This window comes from Ictidomys tridecemlineatus, unplaced genomic scaffold, assembly GCF_052094955.1.
Source record: "Ictidomys tridecemlineatus isolate mIctTri1 unplaced genomic scaffold, mIctTri1.hap1 Scaffold_87, whole genome shotgun sequence".
NCBI lineage: Eukaryota > Metazoa > Chordata > Mammalia > Rodentia > Sciuridae > Ictidomys > Ictidomys tridecemlineatus.
The window spans coordinates 893,568-902,088 of NW_027526114.1; the positions used below are offsets into that span (position 1 = coordinate 893,568).

General features: G+C 56.1%; 1 pseudogene; it reads right to left on the minus strand.

Moving 5' to 3' along the window:
- Window positions 1–325: 325 nt before the first annotated feature.
- On the minus strand, window positions 326–7,745 carry LOC144374765 (AT-rich interactive domain-containing protein 1A pseudogene; annotated as a pseudogene).
- Window positions 7,746–8,521: the final 776 nt, after the last annotated feature.

The following is an 8,521-nucleotide window of genomic DNA, read 5'->3' on the forward strand; positions in this document are numbered from 1 at the left end:
TGCTGAGACAGCAAGGACTTTTTACAGAGACCTGTACAGCATCACACCAAGAGGGGCGATGTCTGGCAAGAGATTAAATAGCTGTGTCTCGCTTTGTGCAGGTCACCAACTTGTTAACTCATCATACTATAAAGGGGTAGCTGGGAGAGGGACCAAACTGTGGGGATCCAAGGGTATGTGCAATGTACAACGTCATATATATACACACGTGGCAGCACAGTCGCTGAAGCTAAAGGTTAAAACCAGTTCTAAGAGGTGATCTCAGGGTTATTCATACAATCAAGGAGGAGAGAAAGAGGTCAGGGTGTTGTAGGTTCACACATGATACTTTGGGGGAAAAGCCTTTTTTTTTTTTTCTCCTCAACGTTTAACTAAAAACATTTTTAAAAACTACAGCTTGCTGCTGACCCAGCGTCTTCTCTCATTTCCATGTGAGACATTATTATTACAGTATGTTTACAGTATCAGGTGTACAGTACAGTACAGGAAAGGGTCTATACTCTACTGCACAGGCCTCTCCAGTGAACAGGGTCTGCTCACAACTGCGAACTTCTCGGCTCCTGCGAGATTGTGAATGTACAACGATAAACCACACACAGTTCAGCAGTCACCTTTTTGTCCTTCAGAGTTTTTTTTTGTATTTCTTTCTTTCTTTCTTTTTTTACCATTAAAAACAGTTATGAAATGTGGCATCCCGTTGATGCAAGGACCGGGGAAGCCATTTTTAGTTTGTTTTTTTGTTTTTTTTTTTCCCAAACTCACTGTAAACAACAGTAACTTTGGTTAAAATAAAAAAGTCTTCTATGTAGGCAGAGCTTTGTCTTTTCAAATAGGGTGGGGTCCTGAGGGGGAGTAAGGTAAGGACAGGAACAGAAGGGTGTGAGGAGTGGGGAAGTGGGGGAGGAAAGAGAAAACAGGAGAGACTTTTTTCCCAAGGGAGAAGCTGGACAGCACAGGGTAAACTGGATTCTGAGGTGGTTTTGCATAAATAAAGGGCAACAGTCAGTTTCTAAGTTCTCCACACACGCACACACACACGGGGGGTGGGGGGGAGGTGTCCCACGGCTGTCATGACTGGCCAATCAAAAACAGTACATCACAAATGACTTGTGAAACTAATGAGTTCATCAATGGTGACACTGAGATGTCCAACAGCCGCGACTCATACAGAGTGAACTCGGAGTGGTTCTCGTCCACCTTGGCCACGGCAAGCAGCACGCGAGCAGCCCGCCGCATCATGTCCACACTAGTTGGCTCAAAGGGTGAGTTCTGCATGTGCAGGAGGCTGGCCTGGCTCTGTTGGAATTGCGTGGCAGCAAGGCTGTCCTCGAGGAAGCCCAGGAGGTTGCCGATGCTGCCCTTCTGCACTGCAATGGCACGGGCTGCCAGGCTGTCCCCCTGCGCCAGGTTGGCCAGCAGTACCACGGCCATCTCCCGGCACACTGGGTTCTTTCGGTAACTGAGGAAGCGCACCATGGTGCTATACAACTTCTCCAGGCGGCTGAAGGGGGGTGTGGCCAGAATCAGGTCCACATTGTTGTCCTGGATGCTGAGTTTGCTGAGGGTTTCCAAGACCAGTCTCTGGGGGGAGAGGACGGCATTGGGGCCCAGGGTGGAGAAAGGGTCCTGGGCTTCAGCTGAAGGCCAAACTGCCCAGTGTAGGAGTCCGTCCAGGACAGGCAGGCAAATGCTCTCGGGATATGAGGAGAGGTCCAATTGCCCCGAGATGTTGGCGAGCGTGACCAGGGTGTTTTCCTGGAGCATCTCCAAGCAGTCCCACCACCACTCCACTTTGTTGCAGCTCACCCCTTGGTCCTGTTCCTCCTCCTTCTCATAAGTTAGTGGTGCCTGCTCTCGTTCTGGGTGCTTGTGGTGCAGCAGGATCAGCTTGCCTAGGATGAGCAGCAGCCCTGGGTGTTTAGACATCTCAAAATCATTGCCTGGCACAAATGACAGGCTTCGGATGGTATTGGAGACACAGACACAGTGCTTGGCAAGGGAATCCTACCAATCCAGAAGGGTACACAGTGGGGTCTCATCCTTACTGTGGGGTTCATCCTCTAGGATCTTGATGTTCCGGTGGCTCTGTGCTGGGTTAATGCCAAATGGAAATTTGCTGCTTTCCTTGGTGGCTTCTGCACTTTTAGCTCCCTCCTCTGTCAACGTGTTAGATGGAGTAGACAACATGTCATCCATAGTGGCTGTGATCCATTTTTCTGGAGGGCCATCAGGTGGGGGTCCCTCTTGTTCTGTCGTCCCTGGCACACCCTCTACTGTTATGACATGTTTCCGGGGGGCTGTTGGACAGGGCACAGGAGGCCGGGAAGGCAGCAGCTCTGTCTTGCTCTCAAAGTGGGTCTGGATATGCTCAGTGGTGTCCCCCCCACCAATCCGCCAGTGCAGCAGGCCACTGTCAAACTCCTGTACACGCCCAAGCTTATCTGAGCAGTCCACCACAAACGGGTCATTCTTCTGTACGATCTTTACCGGAAGCTTGTCAAACTTACTGATTAGCTTCTCCTCACAATTCTCTGGAGCTGGCTTGTCCTTGCCTAAAAAGGCCATCTCCTCATCATTTTCAACTGTCTCCTATTCTTCTTCTTCCTCTAGTTTAGGACCTAGAAGTTCTTCTTCTTCTTCTTCCCCCTCCCTGGGGGCTGGACTAGACACCTTGCTGAATCTCCCAGGATCCAGAAGTGTTCTCTGTCCTGGGTCACCCACCTCATACTCCTTTAAAATGCCAAAGATCTCAATTAGGCTTCATCGGAAATATTCCACAAGGAGCTCCAGCAACCCTGGGAGCTGACTGAGGTTGAAGGTCATAATGCTGTTGTCATCATATAGCAGGATGTTAATGGTGTCTAATGCCCACGTGCTCTCTGCCAGAAGCCCAGACTTGAGGGACATCATTACCCGCCATGCCTCCGGGGTTCCAGTGTCTTTCATTGTGAGCAGCCTTCTCTGCTTCAACACAGGCTGTGTAGCTTCAACAGAGCCAGGTGGGAAGGTGATATCGCGCCGAATCATGGGGGGCTGAGGAATGTGATTCTGCATGCTTGGTGGGGGCTGGTAGTTGGATGGAGGGGGCCTTGTCATGGTGGGCACAGGGGCAGAGGGACCATATGGAGGCTGGCGTGTGCCATGGGAAGGCCAAGGGCCTTTGTGGTTGGCCCTCTGATCCGTGTGCAGCATTTCATCTGTTCGGTTCACACCATGATAAGCAGGACCCTGGGGGGCAGAGCCTGTGCTCTGCCTGTTGGCATAATTATAGGTCATGTCATTACGCCCCTGCCACATGGTGCCTTGCTGAGCAACTTCAGCTGATGCCTGTATGGGGCCGCCCATCATTTGCGGTGGCATGTTCTGCTGGGCATTGGAGCCAGGGGGTGCAGAGACTCGGTCTCGGCCAAACTGGAATGGAAATTGGTTCTGGGGGCTGCCTGCTGGTCGGCGCTCAGTAGCAGCAGTGGCAGTAGCAGGATAGGCATTGCCGTACTGGTTGTACACATCTTGCTGAGGGGAAGGCTGGGCAGCTTGTTGCTGGGTGGCAGACTGAGACTGGGCGGGGGGGCAACTGCTGCTGTTGAGGCTGCCCCTGCCCAGTGCTGTATGGCACGCTGTACATCTCTCCTTCATGCCGTTTGGCAGGAGGGCCGTATGTGCCATCCATTGGCCGCTTATAATTCTGCTGTTGCTGCTGATACATTGTGGTCTGCTGGCTGGGAAAGGGGCTACCGGAAGGGGTGCCTTGGGTGGAGAACTGATTGCCATAGGAATCATGTCGTTGCTGCTGCTGCTGTTGCTGCTGCGGGGGGTAGCGGCTAGGAGAATACATCCCTGAGTCTGGGGTAGAAGGCATGAGATTGGGCTGGGGGGCCCCAGTGCCCATATTTCCTTCAGGCCCTATTCCAGGCTCCGTCCTCACTCTGTCATAAGGACCTCCATAGGGGTAATGCTGCCGTGGTCCCATAGCCACATTTCCGAGCCCAGGGCCTGCAGCTCGGCTGTAGGGGTCACCCATACCGCCATTGGGGCCCTGCCCTGAGGACATGAAGGGATCACTCCCTGGAGCTTTCCTCATGCTGCCATAAGGATCCTTATTTGGCTCATAGGACATGCGACCCATCATGTCAGAGGTATTCATACTGGGCTGATACCCAGGGTTTGGAGTCATGGAATTCCATTTATGGAATGTGGGGTCACTTCCATCAGGAAAGGCATCCTGGATCCCGACTGAATTGCTCCTACTCATGCCTGGCAAGGGGGGGATCTGACTGTGTGGTGTGGATGCTGGAGTTGGTGGCTTCAGGTCTCCTCCTTCTGCCATGGAACTGCTGGTTGACTGAGGAGTCTGAGGCCCCTGCATAGACCCTGATCCCACAGGAGAGGGGGTTGAATCTTGGGCTGGGACTTCTTGGAATCAGCAGCTGCAAAGATGTCTGGGGGAGGATCTTCTCCCCGCTCAATCTTGCATTCAAAGGCATAGAGACATTGGATACACTGATTTTTCAAGGAGCTGGCAGCACTGCTTGATGTGCCCACATTGAGGTTGGTTGCAAGTTCCCACCATTTTTTGTTCTTGTTGACCTGAGTCAATCCACCAATCTCCTTCACAGACACATAGAGGCGATAGAGGTCCAGAGGTTTCCTACCCACTGCTGGCAGATTTGTCATACCCATGGCCTTCTCCTCTGTGAAGGCCAGATAACGGTCCACCCACATTTTCCTCTGAGGCTCACCACCAAGCTCATACAACTTGGTGATCTTCTCATTAGTTGTAGTAGAAGAACTGGACTTCTTGGATTTAGATTCTGTCTTGGGTGTCCCATCTGCCTTATTGTTCATTTTGGTAGCTGGAGTTAACTTGACATCCCCAAGACCTATCATCTCTGGGCTGGCTGCCATCCCTGCTGAATTGTTGGCCATGGTTCCACCCATGGGATATGGGGGTCCCTGAGGGTTGATCATGCCAGCCATACTATTAATTCCTTGTCCATAGGGAGGTCCAGTTCCCATCATGCCCCCTTGACTCATATTGGGATAGCCTGGTGGCCTGTTTTGGATAGAGTTGGCAGCAACATGCATGGCGACAGCAGATTCTTGAGTTTTCTGGTTCATGCCCCCTGGTGGGGGACACATCCCTGACCCAACCTGAGGTGGCATATTGGCCATATTTGGGCCATAAGGCCTGTTTCCCATGGAGGCATGACTCATTCTCCCTGGAGGAAGTGTGCCATAAGGTGGGATGCCTGGTTGCCCATGCATCTGACCTCCAGCACCCATGGGGTTCATGCTTCCAGCCATGCCTGCACTGGGATAGTTGGCATTGGGCAAGGCATTGTAGTTTGGCTGCCTGGGGTAGCCTCCTTGTGGGCCATACTGATCCCCTTGGGGACCATAGCTCCCCATGGAATTTTGCTGGTAGGAACCCATGCCTGTGTGCATCTGTCCTCCAGAAGGCTGACGCGGAGATAAGGCCGAGCCGGGCTGCGGGGAACTGTACTAGGGCATCTGGGGGTTCCTCTGCATATAACCGTGATCTTGGGCAATGCTTGATTGGTTCATGGAAGGATGTATGATGCTGTCTGACTGGCCACTGGGTGGCCGAGGTGGCATCTGGTTGCCTGGCACTGCAGCAGGCGAGAGTGGTCCTGAGCGAGACTGAGCAACACTGGCAGGAAAGCCAACAGGGGACGGGGAGGGGCCTTGGATGCCAGGTAGGTGAGGGGAGGTATGAGGAGAGAAAGGAGACTGAGCTGGATTACTCTGCTCTCCTTGGCTGCTGGAAATCCCTGATGTGCTCACTCCAGGACTCAGAGCTCCTTCTGTCCCCATGGGGAGATCATCTATTGAACCAGACAGATCAGGCAAGCTGGAGGGTCTTGACTGAAGACTCAGGTTCATATCTTCTTGCCCTCCCTTACTGGAGGTCATTGAGGGGGCTGAGGATGCCTGAGACCCAAAAGAATCTTGAGAAAGCTCCTGTGGTGGAGGGAAGCGCTGCTGGGAGTAGGCAGTTTGCTGGGACTGCTGAGACTGGGGCTGAGGATATGCAGCCTGCTGGGAGAGCGTCGAGGATGCTGGCTGCTGAGGTTGCTGCTGCTGGTAGGGAGACTGTGCCTGCGGCTGCGAGTAAGGGGGTTGGCTCTGGGGATGCTGCTGTGTCGTGGACTGCTGGGAAGGGTACGGAGTTGGGGATTGCTGATGTGGAGGCTGAGATGGCTGCTGGGAATATGGAGGCTGAGAGGACTGGAGCTGTGGTGGCTGAGACTGTGGCTGCTGTTGATATGAAGGTTGAGCGTGAGGGGTCTGGGATGGTGGTTGCTGGGAGTAGGGTGGCTGCTGCTGCTGAGGGTGAGGACTTTGCTGGTTGTAATATGGAGTCTGGCCCTGTTGACCATATCCACTGGGGCCTTGTTGTCCATAAGGAGGAATCTGCTGTGCATAAGAGAGGCTGCCCATGGCACTCTGCGCCCGGCCCTGCATGGTCATCGGGTACCGCTGCGGAGTCTGGGACCCATATGGCTGCCCTGGGTACCCATGTCCTTGCTGCGGTCCTGAAGGAGGTCCCTGTTGTTGCGAGTATGGGTTAGTCCCGCCATATGGCTGAGGTCTCATCTTGCCCATCTGATCCATTGGACTGGATGGCTGAGGGGTCCAGGCGAGCGGCTGCCCCCCGCCGCCACTGCTCCCGGGGCTCATGGGCGCGTGGTGGCTTCTTTGTTGGGCCCCGCCGCCGCCGCACCAGCAGCAGCCCCCCAGCACTGCGAGGCCATGTCCGCCGGGCCCTTGCCCGTGCCCCCGTCCTGGGGCCAGCCGCCGTAGTCGCCCCCGGGGTAGCCCTGGTAGCCCCGGGCCAAGCTGGGCAACGTGAGCAGTTGGTTGAGGGTGGGGGTGGTGGTGGGCTGGGGAGTTCCCCCGCCGGCCGCTGAGGGGCCGCCTCCCCCCATGGCCCCGAAGCGCTGCTGAGCGAAGGACGAAGACGACGAGGAGGCGGAGGCGCTGGAGGAGGGAGGCGGCTTGGAGCCGGCGGCCGCCGCGCCGGAGCCCGGAGTGCCACCTCTCGGGGAGCTCAGCGTGTAGGCCTGGGGGGGCGGGGGGTAGGCGCTGCGGTTGGGGTAGTAGGAGTTGTACTGGTGGTTGGGGAAGCCGTGGTCGTGCGAGTTCTGCTGGGGCCCCGCGTAGGGCTCCAGGCCCCCGCCGCCGCCGCTCTGCAGCGCTGCCAGGCCAGGGCTTTGTTGTCCGCCATGTTGTTGGTGGAAGATGGCGGCCGCCACCGCGGCGACGGCAGGGCTCCGGCTGTAGGGTTGCCCGAAGCCATAGGCTGGGGGCTGCAAGGCAGCCGCGGCTGAGTGAGGAGGCGCCCCCACCCCGTCGCTGTTGCCGCCGCCGACGGGCGGCTCCGTGAGGTCATTGTTCAGGGCGGGCCTAGGGCCCGCGTTCCCGTTCGAGTTCTTCAGGTCCGGCTCCGCGCTGGGCCCGCCGCCGCCGCCACCGCCATTGCTCTCGGCCCCGTCCTGCTGCTCCTTTCCCAGCGGCTGCCCCACGGCGGGGCCCTCGCTTTCCTGCCCTGCGGCTGCCTTCATTTCCCCGCGCTAGGCCGCTGCCGCCTCGCCCCCCGCCTCCTCCCGCTGCTGCTGCTCGGCTTTCTTCAGCTCCGAGGGCGGCGGCGGCGGGTTGCCCAGGCTGCTGGCGGCGGCGGGGGCGACCTGCGTGGCCATGATCCCCGCTGTCTCGTCCGCGGAGAGACCTGGCCCTGTCTTCGTCTTCTCCCCCCCTCCCACCCCGCCCCGGGGCCGAGTCCCCTGGGCTGCCCTCCCCACCCGCCCGGGCGGGCCTCGCGGGGCTCCGCTGCTGCGCTGCGCTGGCTCCTCTACCCCCCCGCCCCGCCGGCTCAGGCTCCGGGCTGGCGGCGGCGGCGGCGGCGGCGGAGGAGGCGCCAGCGGCTCAGCTGCTCCTGGCTCTGTAGGCCCGGGACCCGGCTCTCCCGGCTCATTCCCCCCAAGCCCTTGCCTGGGAATGAGGGGGGCGGTGGAGGCTCCGCTCCCCAGGGCCTGGCCCCGCTGTGACTCTCCGCTTTCTGCTGCCGGAGAAAGGAGGAGGGAGGGAGCTGAGAGTCAGTTTCTGGAAAGTGTTGCAGATAACCTAAATGCAGTGGTAAGATCTGATCAGTCAAAAGTTGGGATAGAATTGTCAGCTTTAAGAATAACGATAAAGGTTGAGTTGGTTTTTGCTTTGTAGTATTTAGGAATACAGATTATGCTACATAGTCATAAGACAAAAGAGGCTGGGGTGGTGGGGGGCAATATTGTTGATTAACTCACAGCAGTATAAATGTAGACACTATACTGACAGGAACTCATTGTTAAATGACCACACTTGCAATCTATGAGGTTTTGCTATAGATCAGAAATGCAATCCAAAGTTTACAAATCAGGGAAAGAGAAATAGCAATAACTGATATGTTTAGTGCTCAATTGATGATTAATATTTGTATGAAGTTTTTCTAAGGTTTATGAAG